Source organism: Oryzias latipes, chromosome 12 (genome assembly GCF_002234675.1).
Source record: "Oryzias latipes chromosome 12, ASM223467v1".
NCBI classification, from domain to species: Eukaryota; Metazoa; Chordata; class Actinopteri; order Beloniformes; family Adrianichthyidae; genus Oryzias; species Oryzias latipes.
In genome coordinates, this window is record NC_019870.2 from 4,472,485 (window position 1) to 4,491,565 (window position 19,081).

Here is a 19,081-nt window from a genome sequence, read left to right on the forward strand (position 1 = left end):
GATGTTCAGTTCGGATTTCAGCCAGATTGAAAACGTGGCACAACTTAGTGTTAAATTAACTTTGATTAAGAAGTGAACGACACTAAAATGTTGTTTTTGGGAAAAACCATTGACTGTAAAAACAATGGACAGCTCAAGCCCTCCCGTTCGTGTTCCCAAATAGGAAGTGCCAAGGCTTCCTGATACGGGCACCGCCACGTTGAAACCAGTCGACACTGATTGGTCCAAGTCGCTCTTAGTCATCGTATCTAGGGGAACAACTGTCACCATTGCCATAAATATGATGACTCAGATTGACTCGGACCAATAACTGTCGATTGGTTGCAACACGGTGGCACCCCTATCAGGAAGCAATGGTGTGGAATTTTGCCTTATTCCGCGAGAGCCGGAGGTAAAACGTTTTCTTTGGGTGACGTCACACCTCGATTCGTCCATTGATTATACACTCTATGGGACAAACCCACTCTCAAACCTGATATCTAAAATACAATTTTTTTTATTCTATTAAGTGCTTGTTTATTTATATGGTGACTTAACTGGACCGCATTCAAAAAAGGCGCTGTACATTAAAAGTTAAAAACATTATAACAACTAAAGGGTTAAACACATAAACACAAACATTGGGAGCAACAGACGAGCAGTGTTGTTCATACGGGAATCGAAACAGCAAAAGTTTGCTTTTAATCCTTAAAATGTTTTCGTAAAACACTGATTTTTAATCTGACTTAATTTCTAGACAAAGAAACTTGGGCAAATATTATGCATCTAAAGCGGTATGCACAACTGTCCTCATGGATACAGGATACATGGATACAGGGAGTCGGTGGGCTAGAAATCGGCAAACCTGTACTGAACGGGCAGGTGTCCCACATGGATTAGCAAGCTTGAAGATCGCTCAGTGAGCCCACAAATGTTCAAGCATAATTTTTCTATGGGAATCCTGGAGGTAACAGGTTGTAGCAAACACTCATACAACACAAAGGGGTAATATTGCTAGGATCCAGGCATTTCATATGGAGTCTGATTTGTGCAGACTGCACAAGGGGCCCGTCAGCGATGTTCACAGGATAAGAACGGGCTCCTTGTGCGCAGCGGACTGTTAATTTGCGTGGGTGTCCTATGGGCACTTACGTACCACGTGCACACCCCGTGCATGCAGTATTTGCACGTGGTCAGTAAGTACCCATTACTTGCACCATATAACGACTGTAGAGTGTGGCACTGTACATTAAATTTTGATAAAGTCCCTTAAGGCGGCCATATGAGCCTAAAGGAAACTGGAAGACACACCTGCGCTCCCCTTCAGATTTGGCCGCTCCTCTCTACGACCTTCCATAGGCCGGGACAACCCAAAAACCAGCAGCACACACGACAGACGTGATAGAAATCACGCGACCAACAAAAGTAAAGTATGCCAAAAGTGAAACTCAACAAAGCTCTTCCATTGAAACCCTAATATTAATGAAGTTCAGACAGAATCAAACATAAAATTACAATTTAGAATTCATAAAGTATACTTCATTCACAAAAAAACTTCTAAAGCTCCTTAAAACAACCAGAGGACCAAGATAAACATATATTCTTTTTACCCTGAACAGCTGATGGCAGACGATTAAGCTTATTAGTGAACATTGAGAATCAGCTGTTCTTCACATTCCCACAGTCTGTTATACAACAGTACACTTTGGGCACAGAGGAATTTTCTCTAAAATGACAAATATTTTATTTAAATAAAGACACTCATGAACCCTAAGGCATATTGGTCTACATTACACAAAGTTTTCTTGCTCAAGAACAGGATGAGTACACTGAAACAGAGGCTTTACTTGTTCATACATTTTTTTTAAATGTGTGGGATTGTGAGAATTGCAAGCATGTGACTCTGCTGCAGCCTAGCAATGAACCTTGCAGCTTCTCTCGTACGACAGTGAATGAAATAGTCCAGAGGGCGAGCCACTCAGATTCCACTTCATTCTCCTCCTCAGCCAGAAAACCAGTTTCCTTTTTCAAATCTCTGCAACGCAAGCGTCTCCTGGGTCAGAGAAGTTATGGTCAAGGGTAGAACAAGCCCTTTAACATCAGAATCGCCAGGATTTTGATTCTCCATTAAGCCAACCAAGGGATCCTTTTTACCCCCTGAAAAAGCAACAATGTTTTGACCAGTTCCTTCTACAAAATAACAGTAAATTGCAATCCCAAAATATGACCTTATGAGATATTATTGTTTATTTACAAGTATTGACAGTTGTTTTTTTAAATAAATACTTATACACATCAACATTAACAATTTGACAAGTTATTTACCAGAAAGCCATGCAGGGTCAATAAAAAAGTGCACAACAAAACTATGTGATAGAAGAATTTAAGAGGTGAAATTAGAAATGCACTGGTGAGGCAAATGGAACAAAGTATGTAACCATGACAACCAGGAGCAAGCCACAAAAGCCTCCCAAGGTTGTTATTTTAGATTAAAAAAAAGGTTATGCGTGTCATTTTTTTAGATGCTAAATTTGTAAAACTGCATTAAAACTGTTTAAGTATGTGGTATTGAGTTTTTAAACAGAGTAACAGGAAACAAACTCAGTGGCCTAACGGTAAAGTAGGTTCAAATCTATGGACTAGTCATACCAAAGACTCTAAAAATGGTTCCCAAAGCCTCCCTTCTTGACACTCAGCATTAAGGGGTTGGATTGGGGGGCTAAACTATCAAAGGTTCCCGAGCACGGCTGTGTCCCACCGTTCCCTCACGGGATGGGTCAAATGCAGAGAATGAGACATTAACTTTGACCAAAAGGCAACTCAAAATAATAAACAGTTGAATTTGGATATGAACTACATTTGCCACTTAACTCCCAAGCTAAATAAAGTAAAACTTTGAATCAAAGATGCTTGACTTAAATAATAAAAAGAAAACATTAAATCCCCAGTTCACCTCTCATTTTGGGTTTTTAGGACATTTTTAGCTTTAGATTTATGGCTGACACAGCAAAATTATTTATAACCAAATAAATGAACAGTCTTTGTAAGGACGCATGTTACCGTTGAGGTCTGTAAGTCACTGAAACAAGCACATCCTTTGACAGCTTGCTTTATTTATAGGACTCATCTGGTTGATATGCCAGAATGGGATTAGGACGCAATGGCTCGTGGTTTATGAGAACAGATTTTGATCCGGATTGTGTGGCCTGTAAAAGGATTGGTGGGCTGCAGCAGAAATTTTAAATTACAGATTATGGCAACAACAACAATGGAGGAAGAAAAAGACACACCAGTGCCCTCTTAGTTTCCTCTGTGTGAAGAAAGAAGAAAATGTCATTAAATTCACTAAACACTGAATAATCTAGAGTATAATGACTTGAGTCTTCTCAAAATTGATTAAATTGACCTTATTTGGAACGGAACTGCTTTAGCGCCGATTTAGTTTTTGGTAATTCACCAAAAGTGTTCCGTTTGTCTGGAACCTGAAATGACAGGATGCTCAAAAAGAAAAGAAGTGTGTTCTTGGCTCAAAAATGTAATTAATCAAAACAGTGAGTCTGGGACTTTTCAGGGGTTCTTCCAGCAAGCAGAGAGCAGTCTGGGCAAGATCAGGAGCAGAAGGGGGACTGAAATGCTGCATATGCTAGATAAGGAGTGATGGGTGAAGGACAACAGGTGGCCTAAGGGTAGAAGCAGGAAGCTGACTGAATGCAGAGGAAAGTAATGAGAGCTGGCGGCTGCTGGTTCTTAAGTCCGGTGGTTTCTACTGAGGAACAGGTGGTGTCGCTTGGCGCTCCTTAAATAGTCCAAGATAATCCATCCGTAGAAATCCAAACAAAATCAATCCATAAAATGATTCCAGATCCAAACACAGAAAACTAAGTCTGAATAACTACCAGTAATATGGTCAGGTCATGGTGGAGAAATGGGTCAAAATCCAAACGTATGAGCAGGAGAACAATCCAGCACAAGGAAACTGATAGAAGGAGAACATGTCGAGTTCCACTATTAAGGAGTTAAAAAGGGAAGCACTGGAGCACAATCATGACAAAAAGGTGGATTTTTGAGATCAGACTTGGCATAAATCTTTGCAATATAAAAAATCAAAGGTTCTTATTTTGATTATTAATTATAAGTATTGGCTAAACATGGAAAATGAAAAGCAGGATTGCAAAAATGAAATCCTTAACTACCAGCTCAGTGGCCTTGTGGTTAGAGTGTCCGCCCTTAGACTGGAAGGTTGTGGGTTTGAACCACTTCATACCAAAAACTTTAAAGAAAAATGGGACCCAATGCCTCCCTGCTTGGCACTCAGCATTAAGGGGTTGGATAGGGGGGGTTAAATCCACCTGAGCGTGGCTGTGTCTCCCCCAGGGGTTGGGTCAAACGTGGAGAACAAATTTCACACACCTAGGTGTGTCACAGATAGTGTGATTTAATTAATTTAATGTATATACTTCTAAATTGTATGCAATAGCTAGATGTAAAAAACAAAACAAAAAAAACTACAATTTTCAAGCCATTTTGAGTCACTCAGACTTTTGTTTATTTTGATGATTTTTGTCCACTCACAGACCAAATTTTTTTTAGTATTTAATTTAGTGCTTTACTAAAAATAATCAACCCTGAAACATCCAATGAAACAAATGTGAACTTTTCTGGATATATAATAATTACTTTTCCCCTGAATATGTTTTTTTTTGTTATTAAAGCTGGGTTGCAGTGAAATTTTATTGCAGTCATAAGGTAGAAACCTTTTCTGAGGGAGAGAAAGCTTGAGCAGCATCATTGGCCACTCCAGCTGGCACAACACAAGCAGTTCTACTTTTTAATAATACAGAGGGATATTGGGTTAAAACAACAGAACAGAAGCAAAGCCACTCAGAGCCATGTTTATACAGGAAACACAATGGCTGACATACACACTTTTTTTTTGTTACAACTGCAAGCAGCCAAATGCATTTGTTTCGCCTAAAAATAGAGATTCCCATAAAAAAAAACCGAAAAAAAAAAAGGTTTTTCCTGAAAATAGTCAAGTAATGCCGGCTGGAAACAGAGCTGAATCAGGTAGCAAGACCAGCCTGTTTTTAGTATCACTAACAGGGAGTGTAGCGGAGCGGAACCTGATGTTCCAGTTTTGTTCTCACCAGTGAGCTCTGGTCTCAGTGGTCTGGTGCGATTTAAAACAAACCCAACACTGTTTTCTTTGGCTATGTGGTGAAATGAGGGCAAGTAATCCGATCTGCATCCAACCGCTTTTTTTTTTTTTTTTTTTTTTTTTTACAGCATCTTCCCGGTTTCCTTTTCTCAACACAGACTCTAAATAAAAACCCTTCATTCAGAGCAGTTCACATTTCAAACGGGCTTGATTTTTGGATGTTACCTACACAAATAATTTATAAATATTCATAAATTTAACTATCCTTAAAGACCCATAACAAGAACTGTTGCTTTGATTGAAAAATGTGGTTACACAGTATGTGTAGTAGTCTGATACATGAGACCTGATGCCTTTTCTAAGAAATTCTGACCAAAAAAGATTTTTTTCTGTTCATCTGCACTATAATCACTTAAATCAAACACATTCTTAATCTGTAATGAAAAATAGTGCTTTTGCAGAATAAATGAAGGTGAAAATAAACAATATAAAGTGAGCAAAAAGTGAAAAGTTAAGAGTCTGGCATGGAAAAAGTTGTGGTTTGTCCCTCTAAGAGGTGTTGATGCGTTGCGTGATAACTTTGCTGTAGTGAGACATGCAGTGTCTGCACACAGGAGGTGAACTTTTGTCAAAAAGAAATGTGGTCAGAATGTCAGAATCCAGGGTAAATTTACATCACTAGCTGTGCGCTCATCTGTCTGCTGAGAGCAGAAGCTTGGATTTTGCTGACATCTTTGTTTCTTGTCTATTTAAGGTGACAGATAAAAACATATGCTACAAAGTCATTTGTTGAGCAAAAATGGTAAAACTACCATTAAATGTCTTTAAAAATGTGATAAAGGTTAATTCTACAACATTGTGACTGAAGGACACAATCAATTTGGTTCAGAGAAGAGGGGATTGATGATCTGAATCAAGGACATGCTCGGTTCACTCCTGTTTAAGATGCCCGAAATAATTACTCTAATGAATAATTCCCATGTTGTCTTTAGACGTAGAAGCAAGTTAATGCAGCCTTGTTTTAAGTTAATTAGTTTAGGCTTTGCTCTTAATGTTAGAAACATGATGGATCACCTAAAGGCAAACGTGGTAACACAAATAAAAAAAGTCTCTGGTGAGTCACTAAACATCCGGTTAGTGATTAAACAAAAAACGTTTGACGAGCCTCCAGGTTTGTAAAGATTCTTGAGAATTAATCTGAGCTGTGAAGTATAAGTATTGATAGAGGAAGATAAGATCAAAGCCAATAAGCCATAAAAGGTGTTTCTGAATGTGATTTATAAAGACAACAAGTGAATGATGCAGAAGAATTCACCGACAAACCAGAGGAAAAGGCCGTAAATAACAGCACCGTTCAATTTAGTAGCCAATATGAGCCCCGACTCGGATGGCGTCAAGGTGAATTATGCAAGCTTCCTGATCAAAACCTCAGTCTCAATCTGACGTACCTGCTTTTGTCTCTGAAAACCACTTCCTGGCTAAATGAAGACTTACAACAGTTCTGCAGAGACGTTCAACTTCAGGCTCGTCTGTTGGGGAAGCTCACCATGGCTGTCAGACTGATTTACAGGATAAACGTTAGCTTTTTAAAACTGTTCTCTGCAACTGAAAATAATGGAAAACAAGTTGTACCAATTGAAATACAAATGTTGACCTTAAATTAAACAACTTTAACTTTAGACTACCTCAAACATCCCATCTATCCTGCTGGGTGCCACTTTTAACCCCATTTGTTTACCAGCTGCAAAGGATTAAAAGCTTAGACATTATTTAGTTCACATCAAATGAGACATTTTTGAAGGCCAGCTACATTTATGCATAAACACCAAACCAGGTAAAGAAAAGGGAAATTCCTTAATTCTAGTCTACCGTTAAATCTCCTTCATTACCTCCTTAAGGAAATGAGATCCAGTAAATTATCAATGACTGGTGATCACATCTTTCTATCAATTAATAATTACTTAAAACTTTAAAGTAATTTCACATTTTAAATGTTTATTCAGTTTGGAAAAAAAGCCTCCTATTATTTATAAAACAGCATAGCAGCTAAACTACAGCCGACCCGAGCAGCTCCCTATGAAAACAAGACAATGTCCCCTGTTCTACAAAGAAAACAACATTTTTTGGATTAGAAATACATAAAGAACAACAGACAGCTGGAATTAGCACTTTAATTTCTTTAATGCGTTTCTATTCTGTTTCTAAGATACTAATTCTTAAATGTACCAAAAGGGAAGAGTAATAGCTTTAAAGGAAAAATTAGAGGAAAATGTTGATTCACGTTGAATTTAAGAGTCTTAAAACATAATATTTTAACCCCAGATCTGTACTTTTACTATGTCGCTTCATTTCTGTTTGTTTATAGTTAAATATAAGGTCAAGTTAAATACAAAAGACAGCAAAGGTAATCTCTGTCAATATTTTTTCTTGAAGCTTTTTTTCCAGAGATTATACATTTATAAGTCGTTATTTTAAGGAAACAAAGGATGTATTTCCCAGATAAAAACTTTAAGAACAGAAACATTTTGTTTTACATCGGAGATCACTGAATGTTGTTAATCTTCTTGTCAAATGGACGGCTATTTTGAAAGCTATTTATGGCCGACACCATTAACACAATTTACGCCTCGCTAAAGTAATAAGGATTTTTAGAGTACAATGTCACCATAGATTATCGTTTTACGTTCATGCAGGGCTGTTTTGTTTTGACGCGTTTTTTTAAGGAACAGAGCCATTCTGGTTTTCTTGATATAACGAGATTTTAATTTGCCATTTCCAGAAAACAAGCTGGGGGGGGGCTGGAAACATGACCGTTTTCATCTTAAAGAAAACATCTTGAAATAAAGTGGGATGCCCTTCAATCGTTTATGCAATTAAAATAATTTGAAGTGTAGAAAAGCAGCATAATCAGCCCAAAGCTTATTTTCTCAGCTTCAGAATCTGTTGGAATTATGTTAATTACGTAAATGGTTGAAGAGTTGGGGTAGTTTGAAGGCTGCCAAATTTAGTAAAAATATAACAAGGCTTTTTGATGTTTTGAACTCATTCATCTTACAATGATCTTAAAATAATTCTGCTTATGACCATGGCCTATCCTCAAGAATGAAAGAAACCAAATCAGCGTTTCACACATAAACCACATGACTTTTGTAATCCTGAAATCCTGATCACAATAAAGTATGCAAATCATTAAAAAGGAAACTTTTAATAACTGGATCTAAAATGTGCATCTTTCCCAGTAAACAGGCACTGTTCAAGGCATCTGCTCGTTTATTTTGTGCATTTGTCCACATAAGTCAGAAAGACAGGGGGAATCAATTAGCAGAGTCTCAATAACCAGGTGAGACACATTTGGGTCAAAACTCATGCATCCATGAGCAAACATGACATTTTTGCAATGTTTATCTTGCAGATAACTGAAACGGTTGACGTTTCCCCTCATTAAGACGTCAAGTCGTTAAATGAAACTCAACAGTAGCAGACAAATAAAAAACTATGATATTGGAACAAAGAGAAGTAAATGATACTATAAGGGTGAATGTTTTGGATGCATTAATTAAAGATTTGAGGTCGTTTGCTATCACAAATTGTCACAAAATAAAATTCTTGACCTTCACAACAAGAAATAATGAAAACATTGCTTTGACCAATTGTAACTGCACCGTGAAGACTGAAAAAACTCCACTTGGCTTGTTCTTCCATTTTTTTCCTAGATGTTGACAAATGTCTCCTGTTATATTAAAAAAAAGTTGCTGGTTGAAGCCTTAAAACAAGCACTTGATCGTATTGAACATTGTGATGATTCAAGTACAGCAAGGTGGCGTAAAAGGATAAACATATGTGTGACGACGCATAAAGATGCTTCAAAAAGATATGGCATAACACCCACTCTGCAGACGACTAGTTACAGCTGTTACGCTCATTTTCTCTCCTTTTGAAGCCCAGAATGAAACTATGAATCCTTTGAGTTCTGCCAAATAAGTTCCCAAGGTTAAGCTCTTGCAAAAAATGTTGCCATCAGTGGAGTTCATATTTCAATTAATCATTGTTCTCTGAGAGGCTGAAAAAAAGGGCCTGGCTGGAGAGAGTTTGGACAATATCACAAACTAATGGAATTTTTATATGTTTGGCCTTGAGAGCACAAGTCATGGACTCAGAAACAACATGGAAGTTGCCTTAACTTTCTGAAAATATAAGAAAACAACCAGTTTCTAGAGGCAAACAAGTAAATGTGTAATCTACTTACTTTTTTAAAGTTTAACAAGGTTTCAAATATGGTCAGGGCTGTTAAAAATGAACTCTCATGAAAATAATCAATGTTTTTGCTCTTCTAGACAAGCTAAATCAAGTATGTAATACTAAACTGAAAGTTTATATCAGGCCAGGGCAGGACACGTTCAATTATCAAAGCCGAACATGTGCGCACATTCAAAAGCTCCATCATAATAATGCGGAAGTCCATCATCTTTTGCTTCGTCTAATGTGGCGATTCTATTATGAACATGAGGACGATTGCTAACTTCAATGCAGGTCTGAATTGAAATTTAGATGAACACTGTGGGAGCATTTCATGCAAAGGCTAAAAGTTCAAGGCAATGCAGTCAAACAGGAAAATGTTACCATCAGGACAAAAGAGAAATGCCACAGGCTTGAAAGCAAAAGCCATCATGACTAGAATGCAAATACACAACAACAGAAGCCTCTTTCAGCTACTGCGGAAAAAATCTCCAGCGAATACAGTCCTGTGCATCAGAAAAAATAAACAAAAATGCATAGAAAAGCAAGCGTGTTCTAAAACTGCCAATAATCTACAGAAACAGCTGCCAAATACCAATTTTCAGAGCTTATTGGAGCCTAAAGGGCTTGTATTCTTAAGCCTTTCAGAGGAAACTATATCCATAGATATGATAATATATTACCTTTGGCACACTAAGGAACGACTTTTTAATGAAATATTAGTTATTTTTGTGAGCTCTTTTCCTACCTGAGAGTAAAATGAGTATCTCTGAGGCTCCGCCTTTCACTCCTTGTGGGTGCCACCTATGAAGACCTATAGTGTGTCTGCATTTCGCCCACGAGAACTAATAATTTCTGAACTTTTGCATAAGTGGATGTGCAGATTATGCATAAAAAATGAAAGTGTTTAGCTGATCACCACTAGCTCCATGGAGAACTTGGATGAGTCTATTAGCCTGGGGGCGGTGCTGGCACCTCAGACTCTTCTTGGAAGGGGCTGTTCCTCACTTTGTAATTTCACAATGTGAGAATCCACTCATTTTTGTGGATTGGGAGGTGATGGTGCTTGGAGTGCAGGTTTTTAAAAGAATACTCAGAAATGTGTGAAAGAATCAAAATTCCACTTTGGGGTTGTTTTTATAATGTGGAATTAATATTATAATACGTTTAAACAGATATTTTTGCATGATATAGGCCCTTTAAGAATTGAGTTTCTATGAATGAACAATGGAACCTAATGTCACAGAGACACTAGATTTCCTCTTGAACAATTCCAGATTTTGCCACAAAAAACATCACTGGTAAAAAAAAAAAATTGGGACAGACGTATATAAGATGAAGGAGTAGGGCTGCAGTAGATAAAACTGAGCTACAAAGGATCTGGGATAAAGTATTTTTGGTAATTTACTGCAGATGAAATGCAGATCTTATTTATCAAGTGTAGCTTTTTGGAAAGCAAAGTGGAGCCTCCTTAAGTTCACTATGCTAATCTTTAACACCCAATATCTTCTAGTAGTAGCCCATCTCTTATTGATGCACATTTCCAATTAATGCCAGGTTTGAATAAACTCTAGATCTCTAATAAAAGCTATGTTTTTTAACGCCCAAATAGTTTTTTAACTAAAAGTCGGGACTGCTTTTAGGAGATATAAGGCACCGTACTCTATTGTGTCTTAACTGATCTAATGTCATAAGTTCCACAGGGCGACGTGCTGGGCTGATGGGTACTTTAATGCGAAATCAGACTGGCGCAGGCCAGTGCTGGTGGCATCTTTGGCAAGAAAGTTCAGTAGTCGCCTGTTGTAGCCGTTTCTCCTTCTTACGGTAATACTGTATACAAGGTCACCATTGTTAAATTGTTTTTGAACATGTGGCAATAAATACACTACCCTACCGTGTTTTACTGTGTACCCTGCTTGCACATTCTGTTTGGGAGGCATATAATAGCTAGTCTCCAACGAGCTTTTTAAAGAGTTTTAAAAAGATTGTCGGTCTCTTTTAAACACTAGGCCGTCCAAATACATTTTTGAATAAAGGCCAGGGCTACTACAGGAAGCTATGTGGTAAATATATTTAAAGTCACAAAAGCTTTATAAAAAGCCTTATACTTAAAACAGTTTAGACCTTTTCTGATAATTAGGATGGTTTACTTTCTCTGAAAGGGATTAATACAGTGTAATAGAATTAAGGCACTGATGTGGACTGTATACCAAAGACACAGCTGGATTGAGTAGAAAATAAAAACTTGTGATGCAATAAAAAAAACAACCTCAACTTAAGTGAATATTTGCTTTACATACCTTGTCATTTATGACTTAAGTGCCAGGATTCCAGTGGATGGTAGATCCAACAAACTTTATCTAAAAAAACAAAAAGAAAACACTAGGTTAGAACCTTAATAGTTAAAATCTCAATTGTAGTTTTCTCAATTTAAATACATGTGTGTGAATGTGTATAAAGAATGCAGTGTAGCATTACAAAGTTCTTTAATCTTCTGTCAGCCATCTTAAACATTGCCATACAGAGGTTTTGTAGTATTAATAACCATCCTTTTCTGGTTTATGAGACACCTATGTTATCAATCAAAGACACGGAGTTGAGTTCTACTTTGTGGAACTGCAGCTCATTCCTGAAAGCTGTTATTAAAAGAATTTCTAAAGTAATAAAGATATTCTTAGTACTATTAACATACTGTAATTACATCCATGTGTACATCCAGTTTTTTACAAATAAAAAATAAAAACAAATAAAAAGCTAAACAAACTGTTAAAATGGCAGAAGAATGCTGATAACCTTCAAACTTTCAATCGGTTCGTTTGCTTTTAACCCTTGTGCTGTCTCAGATGACCCCACCCTTGCATTGATGTGTTCTCCCTACCATGACAAAGGTGAATAAAGGTGGAAAGATTTCATGTAATCCATCACAAATCATTGAAGAAAAAAGGTTCAGAGCACTGTCTAGTTAAAGTGCCTAGGATAGCACAAGGGTTACACACAACAGAATAAAACCAAAGATTGGCAATTGCCACACTGACTGATAAATGATGCAGCTCCAACAGCAGCTCATTTGGAGGCAGTATTGGTAAGGACAGACAGAGAGAACTGGTGAGTCCTCTCACTAACAAATATTTATAAGGAACAGCACTCCCTCAGTACACCACAAGACATTTTCCAACGTATCGAGGATAAACCTTCCTGAGAATACTCAGGAGGATCAACCTGGAGAAGAAGCTGCAGGTGACTTTCTACAGAGCCACCATAGAGAGCATTCAAACGTACTGCATCAGTGTGGTACACAGGATGCTCGAGCGCTGGAGAAGGTGATCGACTCGGCCCAGAAGATCACCGGCTCCTCTCTGCCCAGCCTAGAGGACATCGCCAGTTCTCGCTATATGAGAATAGCTTAACACAAACCAAGGACTCCCTCCATCCCAACCACCACCTGTTTCAACTGCTGCCTTCAGGCCACCGGTACAGATCTCGCAAGGCTCGCAACAACAGACTCAAGAACAGTTTCTTCCCCAGAACAGTCAAACTTTGTGCAGCAATGACAATAAAAAGATTTCTGTAATGCACAATGGTTAGGACTTTATCACCTCTTGTCCATTTCTTTCTACTCTGACAGGTCTTTTTGCTTTCACACTAACGTGAACTGCATCAGAGTACACTAAGAACTTACTCACAGCACGCCAGTTGGGCCGTGCCAGAGTCCAAGAACTCCTCTTCTGGTGATCTGGTGCCGTTCTGGGTACTAGTCTACTTGCAGAGCTGTGCAACAGCACCGATCCAAAACTCAAGAATGGTATAGTGGTGCTTTAGGTTCAAGGCCTGGCAGATCTAGTGGCTGATAGAAGAAGCAACGTTGCAGAAATGTAAACGTTGTAGAATGTAAAATTGTAGTATCTACGGCAGTGGCTCAGGCGGTTGAGGAGGATGTCCAATGATCCAAGGGTCGAAGGTTCGATCCCCGTTCCACCCAGTCAACTGGGCAAGACACTTCACCCTCCCAGCCTCCACTGTGGCTCCATTGGTGTATGAATGTCCTGGTGATGCTCAGAGGGACCGTAGGAGTGGACCTTCAGCCATGATGCCTCTGTCATCACCAAGTATAAATGAGGAGTGAATAATGAATTGGACACATTGTAAGCGCTTTGAGCGTCTGGAAAAGTGCAATAAATCTAATCCATTATCATATTATTATTATTATTATTATATTTCTGTAGTACCTTATTTAAAGACATCTTTAGTACAAATACTTTGCCACACTGTCCATCTGTCTTTGCAAGAGACTACTAGACAAAGGCGCACTCAGACCTGCATTTAACAGTGCTGTAAAAAGGGGTTATATTAAGGGCAACCTATTTGACACATTTCCTGTGTCAAGTCAAGTAACGCCTTAACCTTGTTAAAAAATGTGGGAGCAATTGTTTACAAAGAAATTGATTCTTTCACTCGAGTTGCAAGATAAGAGTTTATCAATCTTTTCTGGAGATACTGAGATAGAAACGTTCCTGCAATGACACACAAACAAAAAAAACCTAGAAATTCCCTTTCAACAACCTAGACAATAAAAAATACACCAAAACGGATACTACAAGACAAAAGGTGAGCAATTGAAGCAAAAACCTGCCACTTTCTCAACACATCACCTTAAACCAATCTTGAACAACAAGCCAAAAAATAAGGAAGAGAATGGAAGACAGCACACCAGTTTTGTCACTGAATATCTGGATAAGTGTTAGTTTTTCCAGCAAATGCAAGAAACAAAGCAGCAAAAAAGACAGGATCACTCCTCCTCTGCCCTCAATGATCACAATAGATCTATACAACAGGGGAGAATGAGAGAAAGAGGAGGCAAAAGGGGAGCGACAGAATAGAGCAGATCCTTTCACTTCTTCCCAACACACGCAAATCAGCTGCAAACACACTGGACTGTACAGACTCTCATTAGTTGCTGCCCTACTTCCTCTTGGGTGCCTTTATTCTCATCATTTCCATTTGTGATATTGTCCATAGCCAAAGCAAAGTTCTTTCCGCCATATGGCGACATGAAAATGAACAAGATTCAGTTTCGTGTTGGGGCAGTTTCACTACATACATCGTCTTTCTTTGCAGTCTGTCATTTTCTCTCATTATGAAATATTTTGGAGGGAATTCACCTTAAAGGTGTTTCCATTAACTCTGAAACGTCAATGCATTTTACGAATTTTTTTTTTTAGATCACAAACCAAACATTGAATTAGACTTTCAAATGAACAAATACAATATAAATATTTTATTGAATTAGCAATGTCAGTGGTTGTTTTAGCTCCCAAAGAACATAACAAAATCAAAAAAAAAAAAAAAAAAAAAATCATTTCACTTTCTGAGTAAAACTTGAATCAACCTTTACAACTATTGATAAGGATGTCAATAACACAGATTTCACAAAGTAATAAACAGTGCTGTTTGTTTTGTTTACCATGGTAATACTGCCGTTATTTGACATGACAAGGCTCGTGACTCCATAACAAACTAATATTTGAACTCTTGTTCAGTCCCATCTGTTCGCCTGTGCCCTACTGATTCACCCTTAAAAATCTACATTAATTATATCTGACTTGGAGTTAAAATTGACAACAAAGGACATGAGAAGCCTGGTCTGCTTCTCACTGTACAACAAAGTGTTTTAAAGTCACGCGTCACACAAGAACCTTTACCTTTTTGACCAAAGGTAACACATGTGAGAGAAAAGCACTCCGAAACGGCAGCGGATCACATGACTTTCATGAGCCGGCAATAGTGAAATGGGGTCAGTAACCGAGGTTGGGAACGGCTTGTGCCAGTTCAAATCACAGCCCACTGCAGTGATTGAAGGCCAACATAGACCTACTCTGATTCTCTAAACCTCAACCTGTGAGCACGGCTAAACGTCTGCATCCCTTTTCGTAAAATAGGACAAAATTGTTTTAAAAACCTACTTCTTTTTTAATCAAGACAATCATATATGATTCCGACAACAACTAAATAAACAAAAAAAATGAATGAGGATAACAACAATCATTATTATAAGTCTATTTTGGGGAGGAAGAATGTTGTTACTGTAACTCAAGAGGTACAACTATTTAAAGAATATAAAACAGGAACCAGAAACCAAATAGTTTTTTTGAGAATATATAGTTTGCATGACAGAAAAACCCAAACATCAAAGACTGTTAATAGTTCAATTAACATTATTTATTTCACTAAAATTGTATTGGTAAAAACTAAAAAGGTACAAAATCGGCTAACTTTGTCAGTTTGTCTTCCTGTTGTGTCTCTATTGCCTTTTGTTTTTTATGTACATGTGATGCAAACAAAAAGACGTCCAATCACAAGGGGTGTGTGTTGTGTTCGCTAAACATATGATAACCCTTTTTATTAACAGCACTTCAAACAATAACTGAATAAATTAAAAGTACTTTTTTTTCCACAAAGAACAAAAGTCTAAAAGACCCAAAATTGCAGGTTTAAATGCTTGAAGCAACTGGCAATAAGAAAAAAAAAATTTCAGCTAAAATTTTGCTTGGTCACCTACAAACAAGCAAGATTAACAGTTAACATATACAGACACTTTATTGAACCAAAATAGAACTTTTTATCAAGAACTCTACTATTCATGTTTGGAGGAAAAAGATCCCGGCTTTGTCATTATTTTGTGTGTTTTTAACCAAACAAAACATAACTTTTAGCTGAAAGAAGTGTGAACACAATGCAAACTATGTGAGCTACATCTTGTAACACAATCGAGCAGAGGAACCGCAAAATTCTGTGGATATTACAACAGAAGATTTCTTACGTTTCCTTCTAAGAAACCTTTTTGCCCCCCAATAGATAACGCAAAACATTGTGAAACTGTTCTGTTCTAAACTAAGACTAGCTTTCCTACTTTTCTAAATATATTTCTTAGTTGTATTTGTGAGGACTGAAAACCCTGAGGTGGAGCAAAGCATGGGCAGATGCTTTGGTAAGTGGGTCACAAGAGCAGACCAATCGTGAAAGGACGCAGAAAAATGCTGCACGTCAAAACACCAGCATGACATACTGAAAATTGGCCAACACACACTCATCGAGCTTGTTATGAGTCACTCTTCACACCTTATATGCAACTCACTCCATATTTGTATCATTACTCAGCATCAGCTGCTAGTAAAAAAAAAACATCTAAAAATGTTCAGGCGTGTGACAAAATGATTCAGCTTTACTTTGTACGAAGGACAAAGGATTAAATGAGACTCGATGAGTTTACTACTTAATTACATCAAGAGCAATTTGGCTTTGAATGAGGAGGAGAGTTTGGGCGTTTTTGTATTTTTTTAGGGAGCGAGTTAGGTCAGTTGGATTGAAATCTGACATAAATTATGAATATCGGTTCAGGATGTCCCCGCTCTGAGAATAGCCTGCTCCAGATCTCAAGCTGCCTCAATTACTGCAACAATTTGCAGAGATGGTTAGACTGCCACCACGGAGCCGTTCCATTTGCCGACTAATGTGGAGCGCCGGTAATGCCTCAGAAAATAAGTCTGTCTGATTCATGGAAGAAGAAAAAAAAGCAAACCTTCATATTGTTGGTGCGATCAAAGCAACAGTTGGACACCATCTAGTGATACTTGAGTTACTAATCTCTAAACTGTTCTGCAACATGATGATACGTGCAAGGGTAATACAGCCATTGCATACAATGAAACCATATTTTCTGTGCGGCAAGCTTTTACATGCTCTGGAGAACTCTTTGCAGCCAAACAGTTTTTGCTTCTAAGCTTGCTTATGCAAATATTCTTGTCGTGGCGTGCAACCTAGGGTATTATTATTTTTATACTATCCATAAATATTGGTGGTTTGTTTTCGATTTAGATTGAATTTTTTAAATAAGGATTTGCATGTGTAAAAACTCATCTTTATTTCTTTGTTTTACAGCCAAACTTTCCAGCTCATATTTAAAGACTTACGCGGGTCATCTTTTGATCTATTTTGAAAGTGTTCCCGGTGGTCTTATAATTATTATTATGCTGTTTTTAGCCAAAATCATAAAATCCTGTGTCGTTTTCTAGGACATAGTTTCTGCAGAGTGGCAGGAGTTCATTTGAAATTCGCCTCTGAGTTGAGGTGGAACAGTTGGCATAGAGCAACCCCACCCCCCTTGCCTTTACCCATAACTGAGAACCAATGGTTTACTCACCCTATTGCGAGCTTACAGCCCCTCTCACCCCCAAGCTAACCTTACAAGTGCAACAAAAATGGCGGGCAATATTGGAGCCAGCCAGACGTCCGGTTTCCGCCAGATGTCCGCTCAGATGAGGAAAACAAGGACATTCATGGATCTAGCTGTGTACAGATAGAATCAGAACGGAGCGGAACAGGGGGCTTGTGGGCCGCCCAGCGTATTTTCTACGTCACAAATACCGGTAGGTTCTTTCAAGCGGCATTGTTTTGTCCAAATAAAATAACATACTCATGATTTACAATGATTTGAATAAAGAAATACTTAATTTTGTTTGTACGTGTCCTCCATCATCAGAAAAATACCACAAGATCATGTTAAAATCACCAAAAACACTTTTGTTATTTGTTTTATCGGAGCGGGTCTTTTAAGAACTGTACACCAGCTTGGAACTGGTCTCTGGCTCCTATCAAGATTTACCATTTCAAATCAATACACACATTTTGCATTGAGGGGGTAAAGCACACTTCACATTGCATCTTCATATAGAAAGCTGTCAGCACTTGCTGCTGTATGAGAACTATGTGGAAAAACTGATTCTGCACTTTACTCTGGCTTTTCTTTGTGTTGAACCTGCTCTTAAGCGAAACTCAGTTTGGTGAAACTAAGCTGCAGCCAAACATACGTTTCTGCTTCTCAACCTTTCCAAAAAGAGGGCAGCTTTGGGTTTAAAGTCTGCAACAATAATGTGCTTTAGTGTCTTTAATTCTTCTGTGAGCTTTAGAGAAACCCCAAGGAGGAGGAGGAGGAAACCAACACAAGGAGAATCAATAAAGGACGCTCAATAAAGCGGCTGATTTGTGGGAAAACCAACAAGAGCGGGATTTCTTATCAGCAGTGATTTCTCTTTTATCTCACAGAATTGACTATGATTAAAGCCCTCACACTTTTTTTCAGAGAGCAGAAAACCAAAAAAAAAAAAAAGATGAAAAACAGGGTTCTAAAAATGAGAAATAAGTCAAAACTTTTCATACCATAAAACGAAAAGCTTCTGGGACGACACTAAAACACTTCCAAATCCTGCATTTTTAGACAGCCCCACTCTACAAGTTTGACGCGTTTTCCGCCGCTGACACGTTGATGCAAACGGTTCTTTCGTGTTTAGCTTCGGCTCAGGCTTGATGAAGTGTTTATGGGCTGAAAAAATAACAGCAAAATCTGAAAACAAGGATTGAAAAACGGCTCTAAATGGATCATATAATGCAAAAAAATATCAACACTGAAACGTAAAAGCCGTCATTTTTGGAGCTTTAATGTAGCGTCTCACTGGCTGGAGAACAGAATCAGCTCCCCTCATTTTGAAGAATTAAAGAAAAAAAATAGGCAGTCAATCCCCTGGCATTGTTGTAACCAGGCAAACATCTAGATCCCACAGAGTAGAGGCAGACGCAGAAACCAACCACGCCTCTTGGATTGCAGCATGCAGGTATGTCGAGAGAAAGGAGTAACTGGAGAGGGAACATCACCAG

At 38.1% G+C, this 19,081-nt stretch overlaps 1 protein-coding gene across 4 annotated transcripts in view; it reads right to left on the reverse strand.

Moving 5' to 3' along the window:
* Positions 1 to 19,081, reverse strand: part of erbin (erbb2 interacting protein) — a 64,769-nt gene that overhangs the window by 41,973 nt on the left and 3,715 nt on the right. For all 4 annotated transcript variants that reach the window (XM_023961205.1, XM_023961204.1, XM_023961203.1 and 1 more), the window contains exon 2: positions 11,674 to 11,733. The gene's annotated coding sequence lies outside the window, so the exon portion shown is untranslated. The remainder of the gene's footprint in view (positions 1 to 11,673; positions 11,734 to 19,081) is intronic.